Below are 21147 nucleotides of genomic sequence, written 5' to 3' on the forward strand. Positions count from 1 at the left end.
CTTGGTACTGTTGTGGTAAATGCTACATTATAAATTAATGTTGACATGAATTGACAAATAGGCAGAGTATTTCGTATACTTTTTAATGTTAAGCTTAAACTGAACATCTGTATAATGGATCAATTTGGAATTTGGAAGCATTTTAAAACAGGCTTTCAAATCATATACAATTAATTTTATATTTGTATTAATGTTTCCTCTGTGTTTTTGGGGTAATTTAATTTTTATTGTTAATTTCTAGTGTTTATAAGGTAGCTATCACCTATCGTCTATTTTCTGTGGCTATAACAAAATACTAGAGGCTGGGTACTTGATAAAGAAAACAAGATTTATTTAGCTCACAATTTTGGAGTCTGAAAATCCAAAATTGGGCAGCCTCGTCTATTTGAGCCTCTGGTAAGGTCCTCTTTGGCTGTGTCACAGGAAGTGAAATGGCAGTGCACAGAAGATGCCATATATATTGGGTGGCCTACTTTTATGACAACCTGCTCTAGTAAGAACTAATTCACTTTAAGAGACCAGCATTAATCCATTCTGAGGGTTGTGCCCTCATTATCCTAATTACTAGGCCCCACCTCCAAAAAGTATCACCTTCTCCCACTTTACCACACTGCAAAACAAGTTTCCAGCTCAGGCACCCTTAAGGGACACCTTCCAACCACATAACAGCGCTCCTGAAAGGAGTCTTGGTGTGAAAAATATTGTTTTCAAAAACACATCACTGTGACACCTTTGAGTGTCCTACTTTCAATATTGTCTCTTTTTTTTGAGAGGCAGGGGCATAACTTAAATGATTATGTTATTAAAAGATTTTGAAACTTCAACACCTTCAAAACTCTTTAACTATGTTCATGGCTTTAGATTTTATAACTGTCACTATTTTTTGTATACCAGATATGTGGCCTGTTTTACAATTGAAATGTCTATAAGATATTAAGTATAAACCAAGCACAGTGACAAACACCTGTAATCCCAGCTCTTCAGGAAGCTGAGCAGAAGGATCATTTGAGCCCAGTGATTTGAGGCCAGCCTGGCAACATGGCAACATAGAGACCCATCTTTAAAAACACACACACATACACACACATACACACACACACACACACACACACATATATATATATGTATATATATATATAGACTAGCCTACCTATTTCCCCTTTACTATTCCCTTAACACCTGTAAAACTGACACATTCATGATTTGTCACCAACAGACAAACACGATACATGCAGTGAGGTTGTGATTAGAAGAGATGAACCTTCTAGCAAGGTTGTAAAGAGCACTGCTCAGTTTTGAAAGAAGCATGTTTCTAAGACCTTAGGAGCTTGAGTAACCTTTTCATATTTCTTATTGAAAAATTAACATCTTAAGGGTCACTGTACCCATAGAGAAATCTTATGACCTGCCATGCAAAAGTCGAGGCATGCTTGGTAATAGTGGCATGAGAAGGCTCTCTCAAGAAATCAGAGAAGACTGGGTACAGTGTTGCACACCTGTAATACCAGCAACTTGGGAGACTGAGGCAAGAGAATCACAAGTTCGAGGCCAGCCTTGGCAATTTAGCAAGGTCCTAAGCCACTTAGCAAGACCCTGTCTCAAAATAAAAAAATTAAAATGGACTGGAAATATAGCTCAGTGGTAAAGCCCACCCGAGTTCAACCCCAGTTTAAAAGAGAGAGAGAGAGAGAGAGAGAGAGAGAGAGAGAGAGAGAGAGAGAGAAATGGATGTTCTCTATCCTGCAGAATCTAGATCCAAATGGCACCTGTTTCCTCTTTCGCACCAAACACCTGACAGATCTGTGGGTTAGAGAGGCTGTTAGAACAGTGGGATTGGGGTTTGAGGTTGACAGGGAAAGGGAAGGGGGTACAAAGTGTCAGGAGGAATAAGTTCTAGTGATCTACTGCACAGCTTGGTGACAATAGTGATACATATTTCAAACTTTAAAAAGTGGATTTTAAATGTTCTCATCACAAAGAAATGATAAGTATATGAGAAGCAGATATGTTAATTAGCTGATTTGATCATTCTTTAATGTATACATATATCAAAAATCACATTGTTTCCTACAAATATATATATATATTTATATATATTATTGTATCCTATAAATATACATATATTTTTTTATTTGTCAATTAGAAATAAAATTTTAAAAAAGAAATGTGGGTTAAGGGATAGAGTAGCCACCTGCAGCTACCTAATCTAGGCAAATGGAAGCAAGAGGTCAACCCCCAAAGTGTAGGACCCAGAGGCTGGGGAAATAAAGTTAATCTGGGAGTTAAGAGAGCATGGTGAGAGATGTTGACAGTTTCCACGCCGACACTGACAGCCTGGCCTGTAGATCAGACTACTGTTTGGTCTCTAGATGTGCAAGGCATAGTTACGCTTGCCTGACTCTGGAACATTCTGCCTGCTTGCCCATGTGGTTCAACCTCCTGAAGTTGGTGGAACAGAAGCAGCCAGCGTGGAAAAGAAAGAATTCCACCCGATACGGGGGCCATTCTCTTGACCCTTGAAAGGGTTCAGTCTCTCCCCAATTCAGCTTCTCGGATGGGAGTTAGTCCTGGGGAGAAAACAAGGTGGGCAGCTCGAGACATGTATGCTCTTGAGGAAGGGAAGGAGGATGCCTAGAGAAGAGGCACATTTTCTGAATGGGACCCCAAAGACTCATCAAGAGCAGATCTGTGTGGGACAGTAGTTTTGTGACATGAACTAAGAATTTTTCTATCCCTTTCTCTTCTATTTCTCTTTTTCAAACAGACTGTATATTCAAAAGTGACTTTCAGTAGAAAGTATCTTTTTTAGACCCATATATGTAGTCATATACATATATATAGCTTTACATACATATGTTCTTAGTTATAAAATTTATTTAATGCATTACTCATATTTTTCTCATTTCTTAGGAATAAAAAGTCATCTTTTTTGCATGGTGTATAATAGAAAAACAATTCTAATTTTTTTTTAAAGAGAGAGGAGGGAGGGGGGAGAGAAAGAGAGAGAGAGAGAGAGAGAGAGAGAGAGAGAGAGAATCTTTTTTTTTAATATTTATTTTTTAGTTTTCAGTAGACACACCATCTTTGTATGTGGTGCTGAGGATCGAACCCGGGTGCATGCATGCCAGGCGATCGCGCTACCGCTTGAGCCACATCCCCAGCCCAACAATTTTAATTTTAAAATAGCTTTATGTTAGGTCCACATCTTATAAACAAGTATGATATAAATTCATTTTAAATACTGTGAAAAATTCTCTTAATTATTTTAAGGCAAAACTCTATGTTTTCTTATTTAACAAATGACATGGGCTGAGGTTGTGGTTCAGTGGTTCAGCGTTTGCCTAGAGCGTGTGAGGCACTGGGTTCGATCTTTAGCACCACATAAAATAAATAATAAAATAAAGTTTAAAAAAAGTGACATGCCCTAATTTTTCTTTAAATTAATTATATACAAATTTATAACTTTAAACCAAAACTATAAATGTCATGTTGAGTTTGGTTTGGGAATCAAGCATATACTAAAATGAGGAACTAAATCAACAGCCGATTATTCCATCAAAAATAGACAATATCTATTTTCATAACTATTTGGAATTTGTAAACTTTTTTCTTATTCTTTTCTTTCTTTTCTTTTTTCTTTTTTTGGTACTGGGGATTGAACTCAGGGGCACTTGACACTGAGCCACATCCCTAGCTCTATTTTGTATTTTATTTAGAGACAGGGTCTCACTGAGTTGCCTAGCGCCTTGTCATTGATGAGGCTAGCTTTGAACTCACAATCCTCTTGCTTTAGCCTCCCAAGCCCTGGGATTACAAGGGATGTACCACCACATCCAGCTGGAATTTGTAAACTTTTGGAATATTAAAAATTGGTTTACTGTTTTAATTTTTGAGTTAAATTTTTGAATAGCAAGATCAGAAAGAAAGTTCCAGGGGCTGGGGTTGTGGCTCAGCAATAGAGCACTCGCCTAGTGCGTGCAAGGCCCTGGGTTTGATCCTTAGCACTACATAAAAAAATAAATAAATAAAACAAAGGTATTGTGTCCAACCACAACTAAAAATAAATAAATAAATATCAGGGGAAAAAAAGAAAGAAAGTTCCAGGCTGCTAACTGGAAACTGGAAACATCTTCTGCACATGAAACTACCTCAATATAGATACTCTTCATTCCTAAAAATGGAGAAAAGTAGATAAATATAATGGCATTTATATACTATTTTTTTAAAAATATTGAATTTTGAAGTACTAGAACTCCTTATTATCCTATATGAGAACTTTGAATAAATGCAACATAGAATAATGATTATCTTGAAGAGAATTATTATGAGTCCTTTTCCATTACTTTGTAGCATATATTTCAATACCAGGACTTCTTATGTTTTGCCTTTAATGAACATTCAACTGAGAGCATAAATAATAAAAACAGCTGTCTAATCAGGTAATGAGCTTTCCAGACAATTCACTCACTGCAACACTTTTCTACTCCTCCTGACACATGTGCACTCCATGGCACCTGTAGGCTCTCAACTTTATATTATCTGGAAGAATATTGATGGAAGAAATAGAAATCAAACCAGATGCCATTAGCTACCAGGAATAATATGAATCCCCTGAATGATCACTTGGAAATGCAAAAGCAATTAATATTCAAGACAGCAAGCCAATAAAACACAGTTTTAAATTATCTTAGAACTTTAAAACTGGCTTTATTTCATTTTATTTTGTTTAAATTAAGGTGAGGTCTGACTGTGTGGCCTAGGTTGAAATTTCCTGAGTATCTGGGATTTACTGATTCAAATCATAGCACCTGGATCTCTCTTTTCTCCTCACATACAAACATTTCTGCAAATTACTACATCCAATGGACTTAAAATTACTAAAGAGATATAAACTTTTAAATGCCTATACAAATTTACCAAGATAAATGGGAATTGATTTGTCTTTAAAATATAATTGTTGAAGCTGGGTATAGGTGATGGTATGTGCCTATATTCCTACCTACTTGGAAGACCAAGGCAGGAAGATCACTTTCAAAGCCAGCAATATAGTGAGACCTGTCTAAAATACAGACACACACACACACACACACAGTCATTGGAAAAGATGAAGCCACCTCTAAGCCCAGTTTCTTTCATGGAGAAAACAGACAAGCAGAATTCTAAATAATCTTTTTTCATGTCGTGTGTTGTCATTTGCACTGGGTTACAGAGCATATTGTCCAACTGCCCCTCTGCCGTACTGGCAGAGTATGTGAGAGGGAGACAGGGATTTCAACAAGGCTGCCCTGGACTGTCCCCAGGAAGGACATCCCCAACAACTGTAGGCAATAACCAACAGCTAAGAAGGGATGTGAATTTTTTGAAAAGCAACTCACATACATTCTAGGACATTGTCACTCTGTTTTTGCATCGCAAATACTTGTTCTTTCAACCTGGTAAGGAAACCAACCTGCCTTGTCCAACCTGCTTTGCTCTAGAGTCCAAAAGAGAAAACTTAAATGAATTTTGGCATAACATTTGTTTGTTTTACTGTTTTCCTTTAATGAACCAATTTTAACTGCCTCCCTTTGCTGTGTTATATTTGTTCTTCTAACATCTGTTCATCTAATATTTTGTCCTAGCTAACTTTAGTAGCAATGACATAGAGTAACTTCTTTTGGGGGGAGGGAGTAACCAGGGATTGAACCCAGGACACTTAACCTCTGAACCACAGCCTCAGCCCTTTATTTATTTTGAGACAGGATCTCGCTGAGTTGCTTAGGGCTTCACTAAGATGTTGAGGCTGCCATTGAATTTATAATCATTCTGCCTCAGCCTCCTAAACCATTAGGATTACAGACATGCGCCACTGAGCCTGGCTAGAGTAACTTCTTAAGGTGCCTGAAGAAGCCATCCCTCAAACCAAATCCAGCTGCTATCACAGAGTTCTTCAGACCACTTCATGCTACCTCAGTTCTCCTGAGATGTATGCCATGGGTTGGTACAACCAGAGAGCAGGAAGGTGCTGTGGTTACCAGCATTGCATGTTTTCTCTTTTTCAGACTCACTCATATAATCAAATAAATCACAAAATTGCTTTTGCAAATTTAGTAGGAAAGCCATCCAGGAATTTAAAAAAAAAAAAAAAAAAAAAAGCCAAGAAAGAAAATGCATGATGTCATTTCATACTGCTTTTTTTTTTTTTTTAATGTCCTGAATCAGCCAGTGTCCTGTTTCTTTCTTCACTTCCATTCAGGCCCACGGAAGCACCACAAGGAAAGGAGACTGCAGTGTTCTCATCTTTCCAAAAACCCCAAAGCAGTATTACCATCTGCTTGAGGTTCAGATAGAGCCTCTTCCCCCTGCTCTCATCTCACGCACCCTGCATATAACACGAGTTGGAGGAGCGAGTGCTCGCTGTGCATCAGGTACTTCTCTTCTGTTTGTTTCATAATAACAAGAATAGCCAAAAATAAAACATGACAAAAGAAACAGGGCCCTTGTGGACTGATGGGGGGAATGTGAACTAGGACAGGCATTTTCTTAGAAGGTCCAACAGGCTGCAAAGAAATTTTGGAAATGAGAAAGTTCTAAAATTGGATTATGGTAATAATAGCACTGTACACATTTATTAAGAATTATTGACATGTATATTGTATTTCTAATTCGTGATCTTATGGCAAATTAGTGAATTTTTATGTAAATTATAATTCAATAATTCCATAAACCAAAATAATTCTATAATTCAATAATTCTATAAACCAAAATAAAGTACTACTGTTCCTCCATAGATATTAGTAAGACTACTAAGTCTGCAATGTGTGCATTAAGAAAGTATTGTGAATTCCTCTTCAATTTTAAAAAAGGTATTTTTCTACTTCATCACAATAATATGGGCAATAATATCAAAATGAGACACTTTGTTCCTTATTTTTAAATATCTTTTAAGAGTAATTTATTTTTTAAGTCAAAAAATAACAATAATATGCTATGGCTTATAATAAATATAGAAGTAAACTATAAGACAACAACCAATGGGCAAAGTTCAGGAGAAGAGAAATACAAGATTACTATTGCAAGGTTCTTATACTATACATGAAGTCATATAATATTACATCAATACATTAAAGCTATAAATTCAAAATCAACTACTGGGAGCACAAATTAAAAAGGTTTAGATTATATACTCATAAAGAAGGAAAAAGTATTTTAAAAATGCTCAGTTAGCTGGGCACAGTGGTGCATGCCTGTAATTCCAACAGCTTGAGGGGCTGAAACAGGAGGATTGAAAGTTCAAAGCCAGCCTCAGCAATGGTGAAACGTTAAGCAACTCAGTGAGAACCCATCTCTAAATAAAATACAAAATAGGGCTGGAGATGTGGCTCAGTGGCTGAGTGTCCCTGATTTCAATCCCCAGTTCGGGGGGGGGAAAAAAAAACAAAAACTCAACAACAACAACTCAATTATTCCAACAGGAGGCAGGAAAAGAGACTGAAGAACAGATGGGGCTCATGGAAAACAAATAGCAAGATGGTATGTGTAAACCCATCTATATCCTTGGTTACGTTAAATGTAAATGGCCTAAACATTCCAATTTAAAGTAATAGATTGCCAGATTGGTAAAAGAAAAAAGTAAGACCCAAATATATATGGTTTAAATATAAAGACACAAATAGGTTTAAAGTAAAAAAGCAGGAAAAAATGTACCAGTCTAGAACTAACCAAAGGAAGCTGGAATGGCTATATTAATATGAAGTAAAGTAGATTTCAGAACAAAAAATATTATCATAATAACAATTCCATCATTATTTTATAACGATAAAGGGGTTAATTTACAAAGAGGACATAAAAATTCTAAACATGTGAAGCAAAAACTGATCAGACTAGAATGAGAAATAGACAAATCTACAATTATAGTTAGAGAAAATATAGAAGACTTGAATACTAGCAACCAATTTGTCCTAATTAAAAGTCATAGAACATGCCCTCTCACCACAGTAGACCCACATCCTTTCAAGTGCAAATAACACATTTACTAAATCAGACCATATTCTGGACAATAAAAGTTTCAATAAATTTTAAAAGATGTAAGTCACATATCCCTCTTGGCTGGAGCTAAAATTAGTTAATCTTCTTGTAACTCCTAGAACTTCTCTATTATTTGAAGAAGGAACTAATAAAACTGATATAAGAGCCAGCATAGTGGCACGTGTCTGTAATCCCAGCAACTAGAGAAGGCTGAGGCAGAAGGATTGCAAGTGTGAAGCCAGACTCAGTAATTTAGAAAAAAACCTTAGCAATTTGGCAAGACTCTGTCTCAAAAAATAAAAAGGACTGAGGATGTAACTCAGTAGAAAGTGCTCCTGGGTATTCAATCCCAGTACCAAAAATACAAAACAAAAACAAAAAAAAAAAAAACCTGGCATAAGTATGAAAAATTATAAAATAATACATATAATAATTATATATATTTACATTTGTACTATGTAAAGATATAATGACAATTATCTGGGTCTGGGTCCTCTTATTATATTTTTAAAGATCAAAATGTAGGCGAGAAGACTGTTATATTACATGGGAAATAATTAATGTTAATTTTGTTAAAATTGATTATTGACATATTCCATTTTTTAAGGAAATGTAACTTAGTGGAATTGGAAAGAAGACATGTGCTCTCCAAATTGGATGGGGAGAAAATATAGTTTATATGGAAAAAAGAGACAGAATTGAGGGGGGGGAAAGGAGCAGAAGGGAAAGGAAGAAGGAAGGAAGAAAGGAAAAATATAATTGAAATAAGATTTTTTTGAAAAAAAAACCAAAAACTTTGTAAAACTTTTAAATATTCCATATAATCTTGAATTAATAAATGTGTTAAATATATGTAAATATCATTTCTTTTATGATAGTCACAGCAAAACACCCCCAAAACAACAAAAACTTTAATAAGTTCTGAAACATAGAACTTTCTCAGATCATATTTTCAGACCACAAAGCATAAGCAGACACTAATCATAAAAGATAAAACCTGTCCTATTAAGGAAGGGGAACTCTTATTGGCTCCGCCCTCCCCATGCGACAGGCTTCCCTGCCTACCCTGCACCTGCCTCACACTCTTCTCTCAAGCCAGATGGTCTGATAGCTGCCCTGCTCACTTGGCCTTTCTTTTGCAGCTCTGTGTGCTGGGGACTCATGATGCCACCTGGTGATAATCAGACAATCTCTTAGAGCCCAGCCAGCTCTTACTGTATGATGTATGACTATTTGGTCCCAAGATTTAGAGCAGAGCCTCTGTTTAGACATGACCTCAAATTCTAGGCCCTGGTCTAGCTTCCCCAGAGTGTCTCACTAACCATGATTATAAATTGGCTCAGCTATGAATAAATGATAACTTTGAGTCCCATTTGATTAAAGTTTCTCATATACAGATCTGCAGAAACCTGTAGGGCAAATTATAGGGTGACTAGATGAGGATGACTTATGCATTTCTGCCTTCCCATCCTTAGCCATTATTAACAAGTGTCACAGAAATTCCATCTTGACTCCTAACATCTACCAATTCAAGATCAGAAAACACTTCTCCCTCCATCTTAAAAAAAAAATGGAAATAACTATTGCAAATTATTTAGCAGATACAACCTGTCAATACCAATGGAATGCTGCCATTTAATAGTGTTTTATTACTAAATAAAGACTAATGATGTGTTAACATTTAGTGATAGGAATTTAAACAAAATTCGCCCTAATTAAATCCAAATCAAGATCAAAATCATAAAAACAAAGGTAGAAACTAATTAATTAGGAAACAAAACTGGCCAGAACAGAGAAATCCATCTAGGAGCGATTTCTTTGGGAAAACGAAAACCAATTAGAAAGCAGAATCTCTCATAAACCTAATTTTTTAAAAATAAGGCAACACAAATAACTACATTCACTGTGAATTTTAAAAGGATAGTTACAGATGCAAATATTCAGAAATCATTAACAAATGCTGTAAACTGTTGAGTGCTAGTGAATATGAAAATTCACTATTTTCACTCTACCAAGCTCCTTACTAACCCCATTCCCCCAAAGCTCCCTTCTGCACCCAGCAGCCCTAAGGCTCTTAGAACAAGGCCATTGGCCAACTCTTCAGGTTTGGCAGGGCTGTTTGACCTCTTTCTCTACTTAAAAATGCAAAAAGTTCAGGTTACTCTGCAAAGCTCAGGGCACTTGCCCCTTCCTTTCAAGTGGCTGTGACCTTGTCTCTTTTCAAGTTCAACTCCAGCCCCACTCTTAGACTGTAAGAAAGACTAATTGAAAAATAAGCTTGGAGAAGGTGGAAACTAGAGGGCAGAGAGCCCAGAGTTTGACCTGGAAAAATAGTGAACGAAGGACTTTATTGTAGGAGAAGAAAATGGGGGAGTGGAGCAGGTCAAGGGAGAATGATACACGTTTCATGGGGGGGAAAAATTAAACTGGCTAGCACCAGGCTCGTGAGTTAAACTTCTCATCTAGTTGCACCATTTCTAAATTTTAGTTGTATAACTTGTGATTTTATTCCTCCTGTAAATTAAAGATCGTCACTACTTAGCTCACCGAAATTTTAGGAGGAAACATAGTAACTTGGAAAAATTTTGCGAAGAGTGATACTTGAAATGATGGTAGCTCAGGAAAGAGGGAGGTTCACTGTTCATTTGGAGATAGGGCAATGCCTGCCTCAAATCTGGTCTAGAGTGGTCATAACATCAAGCTTTCAAATGCAACAGTCATATCCTGTCTGTGCAGACACATGTGGAGCTACCAATAAGTGGGCTGCTGTGAGCCTAAAGGCCTGCTGGAAGTCAGAAGGTCCAGTTGTCATGGCCATGGTGGGAGAGCATGACTCCAGAGACAGTAATCTCTCAAGAATGCAAGTGAGGGCAACATGAGACTGCCCCTCTTGCCTTCACAGATCTATATTTCTTGACCACCAAGGCCTTTGGGCAAGAGGGCGTATGAAGCTTGAGTGGGGGCAGAGAACTGGAGAACTGACCTTTGATTATGAAACAAGTATTTGAAAGTCCTACTGGGACTCAGACTCGTGTGGGCAAGCATAGAGCCGGTGAGGACCTTAAGTAGACAACTCAGACCAAGTGAGACTAGGGGCTGTTGAGTCCATGTACTTTCATATGTGAGGTATTTGGACTTTGGTACAGAATTCCTCTGACTCTCCTACCAAATACTTAGTCAAATAACACTGGTCACTAATGCTTCATGGAATGCATTTTCTCTAGGAAGGAATGCAAAAGGAGAGTTGAAGTTGGTGTCATTAGTAGCAAATTGGGAGGGAGACTGCATAGGAGATGGAAATTCCTGAAGCAGACCATAGTATAGTGTAGCTTAGGCCAATGAAGGAAGGAGGGATTGTTCTAAAAATGATGTGGTTAACCATTTGGGAAAAACCATAAGCTGACCAACCAAATGGAGGACAAAATTGATACTTTACACCAAAATGCATTCAGATAAAATAAAGATTTAAATGTAAAAAAAAATCATAGTAGAATATGTAAATATTCATACGATCTGTGCATGTGAAACACCTATAGAAGCATAACATAAAATTAGAAACCACAGATATCAGTAAGAATAAAGGTTATATAAAAGTAAGCATTTTCTGTAAAGCAACAATAAGAACAATAACAGAGTAAATAAAAAATTATGAAAATATTTATAGCACAAATATTTTTTCGGACACCAGCTGTATCTTGAAAATATACAAATTTAAAAATAAAAATTGAAAAATAAAATTCCAACATAAAAATACACAAAAACATGAATTTTATAACTGAAGTTATACAAGTGGCCATGAGCTTAGGCTGAAAAAAAAGATTTAATTTTAGCAGTTATTGAACAAGTGCAAATTAAAAGAAAGGGGTATCAGTTTGTTTGCCAGATACAAAGATACAAATAATTACAATGTTGTCAATCATGTAAGGAAACTATTTCCCTTCACCAAGGATGAAAATGTAAATTAGGACAAATTTCCTGAAGAAACTAGACAATATAAATTAAAAGTCTTTAAAATTGCATTTAATTTGTTCAATAATGTGACTTCAAGAACTTATTCTAGGAAGGGACTAGAAAATTTTTTAATAGAGAAGACTCCCCAAATGATCAAAATTAAGAAGCAGGCTACATAAACAATATTACACATTATATTATTAAAATTAATTAAGAAAATAATATTTGTTATTGAGAAATGTTCATATATATTACAAAATAGCTTATAGAGTATGATTCTATTTTCATCATATACTATATTATGATATTATATATTCTATCTGCAGATTCTGAAAGAATTTAAGAGTTAGCTCTTTTGTTTACAAGAAACTAAAGTTGACCCAGCCTAACTTAATAAAAAAAAGAGGATGAATTTATTAGAAAAATTATGAAACTGAAGGAAGAATTGTTCTTTAAAGATATGGTTGGATAAGGAACAAGAACAATGCCAAGATCCTTCTCAAGAGATGGATTTGAGGATTTCTTGCTCTATTTCTTTGATGAAATGGTTCCCATCGAGGTTCTGTCTATAGCCCAAACGTAAAATTTTAAGAAGGTTTCTGATTGATCCAACATGGATCAAAAGTGAGTGTTTGGATGAATTAATAGTCAGGTGGAGTGCTGGGGATGTGGCTCAAGCGGTAGAGCGCTTGCCTGGCATGCGTGCGGCCCAGGTTCGATCCTCAGCACCACGTACAAAGAAAGATGTTGTGTCCGCCGAAAACTAAAAATAATAATAATAAATAAATATTTAAAAAATAGCCAGGTGGATAGAGGCATGGCTATGGAGGCCCTTGAGAGACTCTGTGATCGCGCAGTGTCCTCAGTGGTACTGCTAAGAACATGCACCATGATGATTCTCTTGTGGTGAGAGTATGAATGCCTTTTTATTTTGGTTTGTATGGCTCAAGAATGGTTTGGTTGCCGGAAGCCTAAACCCAACTTTTCTTAGTCTTTTGATAATGTCCACTTTCTCCCTAACAAACACATTGAGAGCAGGGCCCAGTTAACCTAGGAACAGCTGGAAACAGAATTTCAGATGCTGCCATCTCCTCTCTTCATCTCTCACTTCTGATTCTTTGAGTTCTTTCTTACTTCTCTCTGAATTTTCCACATAACAGTAAACACGGCTGCCTGAGGATCCCTGGACTTTCCTCTCCTTGTTTCTGTACCAAGAGAAAATGGATATGGACTCTCTCTGGTTCCAAAACCCCAGAGAAGACCCTGATTAGCTTAACGTGGGCAGGAATCTTTACTCTTCCTTCCATTATATCCATGCTACCTGGCATGTGGCAGAGTCGCCATCAACATGCTAAACAGGGAACATGAGGGAGATTAAGAAGCCTCGTCCACGATGACCCTAGTTTGCATGGCTAGCCAGTGGGTGATACCACTCAACCAGGCTTCAGAGGAGCAAACAGTAGCCTTAGAGGGCCGAGAAGCAACTGCATGGTGTTTAAGAAAGTGAATCTAGAGTTAGACAGGATTTGAATTCCAGCTTCACCTCTGGCCAGCTGTGCAACTATGGACAAGTTATTTTAAACTTCAAAGCCTCAGTTTCCCTGTCCAAAAAAAAAAAAAGAGAGAGAGAGAGAGAGAGAAAATAACACCACCCAGTTTAAAGGGCTCATTATGAAAATTAAATAAAATACACTGTACTAAGTGCACAATAACATTGACTAATATTACTGTTCTGTTCTTTCAACCACACTGTATTATGCTTTCAAATGTACTTTCATTATCTTTGTGGTTAGAACTGATTTTTTTTTTCTAACAGTAGCGTAAGTTTCATGTTTCAAATTTCATGCCAGGTAGGTAATCTGTTTCTCCAGTAAGCAGGGAGTTTTTTGTCTCCCTCAGTGGGGAGAAGGAAACTTGGAGCACCCCCCTTTGCTCCTGTCATGTCACAACAGAGTGTGTGCTGTAAGAAGAGTTTATAGGTGGCTCAGGAATGCCACCAGGAATGCTTTTGGCAGGCTTCCTGGCAGGCTTCCTGGCAGTAATAGTGAGAGATGCTGTCAGTTACATGCAGGGAGCCCTGGCTCAGTCCAATAGACTCTGAGACAGTCTGGGGATAACTATAATGTCATGCTCATTCATCACTGCTACCCTGCCCAAAGAGGGGGATACCCAAAAGAGTTTGGCTTCTCTTTCTGAATCTTAGGATTAAAACTAATTTTCTCCTTCTCAGTATTTTTAAAAAATATTTATTTTTTAGTTTTAGGTGGACACAATATCTTTATTTTACAATTATGTGGTGCTGAGGATCAAACCCAGTGCCACATGCATGCTAGGCGAGCATCTACCACTGAGCCACAACCCCAGCCCTCCTTCTCTGGATTTTTAGTCCCAGGTAAGGGATTGGAATACATCCTTTATCTAGGAGAAGATGTAAGTTTGAAAGCAAAAGATATTTATGTAGTCTTTCTTATTTCTCAACATATAAGGACTATAGCTTTTGGGGCTACCCCAATCCTAGAAATTTTTTATTTTTGAGATACTGGAATTCCTTGTACATGGTAGACAAGCACTGTGCTACATTCTCAGTCCTTTTTACAATTTTATTTTGAACAGGATCCAACTACATTGCCCATGCTGGCCTTGAACTTGCAATTCCCCTGCCTCAGCCTCCAGAGTAGCTGGAATCACAGGCATAAGAGATAAGTGAGTTTCTGAGGATATAAACAGAACACAAAATGAGGAAAAATTTTTGTGGATAAAATTTACTTTCTTTTTTATTAGTATGGTAAAGCCTAGTATTTTATATAAAGCTATTTTTATAACATCTTCAAAAAGGTTTGAGCAAATCATATTTTCCAAAGATGGTTACACCAATATATATTCTGACCAATAAACTCTGATTATAGAAATGTAATATCATTCAAAAGATCCTGATTGCATCCCAGTAACTATTCACATCTGAGTCCAAACACAAAATTGGGACCTTCACCCTTCACACCAAAAGTCTTTTCATATACTCTATTCTGCTTTAGTACAATGTTAAAAGCCCAGGATGTGGAATTAAATTCCCTGAGTTTGAATGGCTTACCACTAACTAGTTATATGACCTTGGATGAACTAGTTTACCTTTCAATGTCTGATTCTTTATTTGTAAGAATGAGATAGTAATTGTTTCTCATAATGTAGTTGTTGTTAATATAGTTATTACATATATTAGGAAAGTATTAAAAATACATCCTACACTTAATATAGGCTACCTGGTATCATTATTCTGTGTGTTATTTCTTCTATAGAATAAAAGAAAGGGAGAAATAGTAATCCAGGTAACAAGTCAACTTTATTCCAATTCATAAGTGAAAGCAAGGAATCATCTATGGACTCGCTCCCTGGCTATCTGCTTCTGGGCATTTCTGGGGCTACAATATCCCAACACTGCAGGACTGAGGCTATCCCTGGAGAAAGATGGCCTGACTTACATACTTTCTAGAAGCTGAGGGTTAAGAATGGATGTATGTGAGGAGGAAAATATGGAGAGGTCAGGGCACTTCAAGGAAAAGTTCACCCCAAAGGAGAAAGGACCAAATTCAGGATATTAATTACACTGGGAACAAACTAGGTACTTTATCGCTTTTTCCAAGTCTGGGTACCATCTACATAATACAGGCGACTGGTACCATCAGCCTTGGTGCAGGAGATAGGGAAACACTGGGGCAAAACCTATATAATCCCAGGAAAGGGGCAAAATCTGCCAATGAATGCCCAGGCTGAGGATGGTAGGCCAGGAGGCAGCTTTGGAAAAGAGGAAAGGAAAGCAGAGTCATAAAATCCTCCTGCTTTGTTCAGTGAGAAGCAGATGCCTGCCTCCCCCTTTCCAATTGAACCCCATATTTCCAGTAAATGACCACGTGAATCCCATTCTATTCACCCAGAGCACCATAAAATGTGGAGTCTTTTCCCATTGTTGCATGTAGTGGTAGACCCAACCTGATCTTTTCTTAAAATTGGGAGCCATCTCGCCACAAAGCCATGAAAAGATAATTTCGGCTTTACTATAAATTACTGCAAATTCTGAACCTGCTTGGAATGCCTGCCCTGCCTTGAACTCACCCATGCCTGGCTCTCTGACCAGATAGCAGCCCTCTCTGAAACTTTAGTGACACCTCATAAATATTGGCCTTCCCTGGCCAGACAACGACCCTCTCTGAGGCTCTAATGATCCTCATAAATTCTGATGTTGGGGCCAGCAAAACAATGTAAACTACCATTCGTGTGATGCTCGTCAGAGTTCTGTTATCTGTAACCGCCCTTTGTGTAACTTTCTGGGCTATAAAGCTGGGCTGCAGGAAAGCTGGGGTGCTGTCTTGTTCCCACGGTTTGGGGTGGGAGAGGCAGCCCGGCCGGTCGAAATAATAAGCTTGCTTTAATTTGATTTTAATTGGAGTCAGTGGTCTTTTCTTGCGTCTTGGTCTAACAGTAGGCCTCAAAAATGACTGAGTTCTTTATTTTTGTTTTTGTAAAGATAAAAATAAAGTTGGTAAAGATGGGAAACTGAAGTTTGGTGTTAGAAGTAAAATTTGAATCCACTGCTGGTTCCAAGGATCATGTTCTCCCAATTACACCTTGCTCACTCCCTCAGTGAAAAGTTTAAATTTTTACCCCCACAAATCCAATCATCCCGCATGCAACCACAGTCCCAGGAAAAGGAGGGAAAATTGGACAAAGGAGGACTCAATAACAACAATAACAGGATATGCTGAGCCCAGCAGAGTTCTCTGATTATCGTACACCCTAGTCACCTGCTTTCTATTACGCCTGTTTACAAGTCAGGAAGTGAAGTGAGGGGGAAATTGACAAGCAAGCAAACTCTAGAAGTTTCCCTTGGCGGTGTAGTTTTCTCACATTTTGTTATCAGCAGGACAGAGACACGTCAAGGTTCCAGATAAGATGAGTGTCACACCAGATTGGAGGCCCAGTCAGAGAAATGTAATCATGAATGCTGGCTCAGCAGCCATAGAACCACAGGGACACCAGCAGCCCCCTTACCTGCGAGTCCCTCCCTGATTCAAGGACTCACATGGGCTCACAGCTTCATCAGGTCTAGCACACAGTGGAGGGGCAAGTACCTGGTTCACACCCTGGCCTGAAGGTGTCCCCTCCTAGGGTTGTTCTGAGAGATACAAAGAGATGACCTCTGTAAAGCACCAGCCCAGGGCAGGTTTCACTCACGTCACTTGCCAAGGGCCATTCTAGGCTTCTCCAAAAGGTGACAGACAGAGCCCTGCCAGCTCAAGACTTTAAATATTTCAAATCATATTCCTTCCCCAGTCTCTTAAAATATTTCAAATCATATTCCTTCCCCAGGCCACCAGAAAGCACCACCAAAACATCAATCTGACCTTGTCATAGAAATAATGATTTGAAAGGAAAAAAGGTTCGGAATACAACTTTAAACTTGCTTTTGTACCATCACACCACACACCTGCTGCGTGTTGCTCATTCTCGTAGTTTAGAGATCCTCTAGTTGTCTTGCAAAATAGCACATTCTGTGCACTGTGCTTGGGGAAAGAGATTTTCATCATTCTCAGGTTGAAGCTTCTTATCTACTAATCCTAGCTGACCTTGAACACCCTGAAGTTCTATTTAGGAGGTTTGGTTCAGAGTTAGTTCCTCTTCTGAGACAAATACCAGATGCTTTTTTTCACCATTATCGACATGTAGTACCTTTACAATGTTGGGTAACCACACCATTATCTAGTTACAGAACATTTTCAGCAACCCCAAAAGAAACTGCATACCTCCTAAGCTTCACTCCCCATTTCCCTTCCCAGCTAGATCCTGGTAACCACTAATAGACCTTCTGCCTACAGAGATTTGCCTATTCTGGATATTTCATGTAAGTGGAAATATACCAATAATGACTTTCAAGAGCCAAAATGAGCCCATCTGAGGTTCTGGTTTGTGAGGCCCCGGGCTAATCAATCAAGAATCCCAGAGCAGAACCTCTCTGTCAGATGGTCCCCAGTAAGTGATTTTTCTCATTCCAGGAAAGATCCCTGAACTGCCTTAGTGGTTCCTATGACTTGAAAGCCCAATTTCTCTTTTCCAGGAACCTTTCCTGACCCAACCAGGCCTGATGCACCAGAGTCAACAACTCCAAAATTATGAGGGAGACATTTTGTTGTAAAGAATAAGCTCTCTATGGGCTGGGATTGTGGCTCAGTGGTAGAACGCTTGCCTAGCACATGTGAGACACTGGGCTTGATCCTCAGCACCACATCATAAATAAATAAATAAAAAAATAAAGTTATTAAAAAATTAAAAAGAAGCAGCTCTCTGGTAGTATTTATAACCAAGGAATTATTTGCTGTTTCTTGAGGAATGAGTATAGGATGAGACAGAGCTCTGAGGAATTTCAACACAAGAGTCTGAATAGAGGAAGTATTGATAAAGGAGACTAAAAAAAATTGGCCAGAGAGATAGAGAAAAATCCAGGATTGTGCAATATCCCAGAGGCCAAAGGAAAACATGAGAACAAACAAGAAGCAAGCTTCATCAGAGTAGTTCTTGCAGTGAGCTGCTTCAGTTAGAAACCCAATTGCTGTAGATTGCAGGTGGACTAGGGAAGTGAGGGGGTGGAGACCCTGCAGTAATCAACACTTTCATGAGCTTTGACTATAAATGAAAGTAGAGAGAGTAAGTCGTATTTAAAGAAGTGCATGAAGGAAGGCTGTTTTGTTTTTTTCCTACGCTTGTTTTTGTATGTGAAAGAAAAGAGCACATTTTCCTGCTGAGAGGAAGTTTTCCATAGAGGAGCTACTAAGAGGTGGGAAAGAGGATAACCACATATTGTACCCTCAGAAAGCAGAGCAAGATCCAGTACAGAGATCTTCAAAGGTGGACCTGCACCAACCATGAGAAACTGCAGAGACCACCGAGAATACAGTCTGTCAAACATATCTGAAAGTGGGGAAACTCCTGATAGAGACTGTGGAGGGAGAAGAAAATGGCAGGTGGACGGTGCAGGCTGGGGCTCCAGGACAACATCAGCCTCTTCCCTATAACAGTCTGTTCTCACATCAAAATGACTTTCCATAAGTGGTTTTAGAGAAGCAATTGGTGCAGAGCCAGACTGGCTCTTGTTGACACTTCCCTCAGAGACTTTCTCACAGCTGTCCGAGGGATAGACAAAACCTCTTCTGAGAATCTCTCACTGTGTAAAAGGGACATTAATGAGCAGAAAAGCAGGATTAAAACAAGAGCCAGAAAACAAGATTCCTGACTCCCAAATTCTGATCCCAGCCCTTCTGACAGGGTGCCATCCATCAGATGGAACAGGCTTAGAGAGGGGAGCCAACTGGGTAGATGGAGGAAGTGATCAAAGTGCACAGAGCCTAACGCACGGGAAATACAAACAATATTTCTGTTTTAAAAAATAAATAAATCTGGAGGTTTGTGAATCATAAATTCCCCTGTCCCTGTAGGAGGTATATCCTGAGATTTGCTTGGCCTCTCCAGGAGAGTTGGCTCCATTTCCAGTGAGATTACAAAAAAGTAAGGGCCAAGCAGGAACAGAGAGGACATTGTCACATCTCCTCTTGCAAAAGTTAAATTATCAGCTGTGGCACTGGTGACTGGATGTCATAGGCCAAAGCACAGAGCACTCAGAAATATTTGGGGAAAGAGACCATAGGGATGTGAGGCATGCAGCACCACCTGGAACCTTCATCCATTCTGCCCATGCTTCTCAGTCTGAGGCCTGTCCAGGCCTGTGCCATGACTTCAGTATTTATAATCCTACCCAATCCCATTGAAACTCTCCCCTCCTATCTTCTTTGGCATTGCCACCTCAGCTATGATATGATTATGTTGTGATTATACAGGGGAAGAGTTGGGGATGGCAGAGAAGAATGGTGTTAATTCTCAGAACTAGTCACAATCCTCAGAAGAAGAAAGAAATGTATGTGGCCAAGTGGTTTTTGCAAAGCCAGGGCCTTATCTCTCTCCTAATATAATTGCCATAGTTACAAGAGTCAGTGCACTTGTTTGTACTATCTGTAAAGAACTGAGAGTAAATATTTTTGTCTTTGCAGGCCAGGAGTCTCTCTGTCCCTGCTACTCAACTCTGCCATTGTTGCTTGAAAGCAGCCATCAACAAAAGGTAAATGAATGAACTTGACTGTGTTCCAAGAAGACTTTGTTGATGGATACTGAAATTTGAGTTTCAGATAATCACATATGTTATAAAATATTATTATACGTTTTTGTTAAACATTTTTAAAATGTAGGGCTGGGATGTAGCTTGGAGGTAAAGCACTTGCCTAGCATGTGTGAAGCCCTAGGTTCAATACTTTGCACCAAAGAAAAGGTCATCATTCTCAGCTCATAGGTCATATAGAAAAAAAAATATCCATCTAGGTATGACTTATGAGTCAGCATGGTTTCCATGGTTAACTACATGATTTCCACCAAGATGCCTACAGGCCTAAATTCTTGAAGTTGAGTGTTCTGGTTTCCCTAAGGAAACATCTGTCAGCACTGAGAGCCTCAGTTTCTGGAGTCAAGGGAGAACTTTTTTGTCTCAACACACAGTTATTGCCCAAGGAGTCCCTGTCATCTTTCTGAGATTCTGAGGAGGATGGACCACAAAGTCAATTATTTACAAAAACTGTGGATGGAAGATTCAAGATGGAGGATTAGAAGAAGGCCACATTTCCAGTTGCTCCATGGTTCAGGATTCAAGCAGTGGGAGTACTGCTTCTTAGCAAGGTAGATAAAGAGGGAATTCACTGAATTTCTCTGAAATTCAGTGAAATTCACTGAATTTTAGAGAATTTCGGTCAGAGTCTCTTAAATACTCAGAAACTTGGGTGCCTTGAACAAAGTACAAGAAAGAGTACTTTGAATTCAATGCACTGGTTTTGGCAGTGACTGTGGCTTAGTTCACCACAGAGGAGAGGGATGCCACAAACAGAGAGAGAAACACAGTGGACAAATATGAAAAACCTGTAGATCAGAAAAGCAGCCTGGACCTAACTTATCCAGAGCCTGCACAACAAACTACCATTTGAAGAGTGCTCTGTGTTTCTCAATTGGAAGGAAGAGAACTGAAGAAGGAGCCAACTTGAGGAGGCCATCTTGCTGCTGTGGGAACCTGGGAGATCATAGCAAATATTGCACCTACTGTGTGGC

General features: G+C 38.5%; 1 long non-coding RNA gene across 1 annotated transcript in view; it reads left to right on the forward strand.

The window, feature by feature from the left end:
- Window positions 1–20147, forward strand: part of LOC124097520 (uncharacterized) — a 41260-nt gene extending 21113 nt beyond the window's left edge. The window contains exons 4-5 of the long non-coding RNA XR_006853257.2: window positions 6236–6407; window positions 20049–20147. This is a non-coding gene — a long non-coding RNA (uncharacterized LOC124097520). The remainder of the gene's footprint in view (window positions 1–6235; window positions 6408–20048) is intronic.
- Window positions 20148–21147: the final 1000 nt, after the last annotated feature.

Source organism: Marmota monax, unplaced genomic scaffold (genome assembly GCF_021218885.2).
Source record: "Marmota monax isolate L192 unplaced genomic scaffold, Marmota_monax_Labrador192_F-V1.1 WCK01_AAM20220418_F8-fsc00020, whole genome shotgun sequence".
Taxonomy (NCBI): Eukaryota; Metazoa; Chordata; class Mammalia; order Rodentia; family Sciuridae; genus Marmota; species Marmota monax.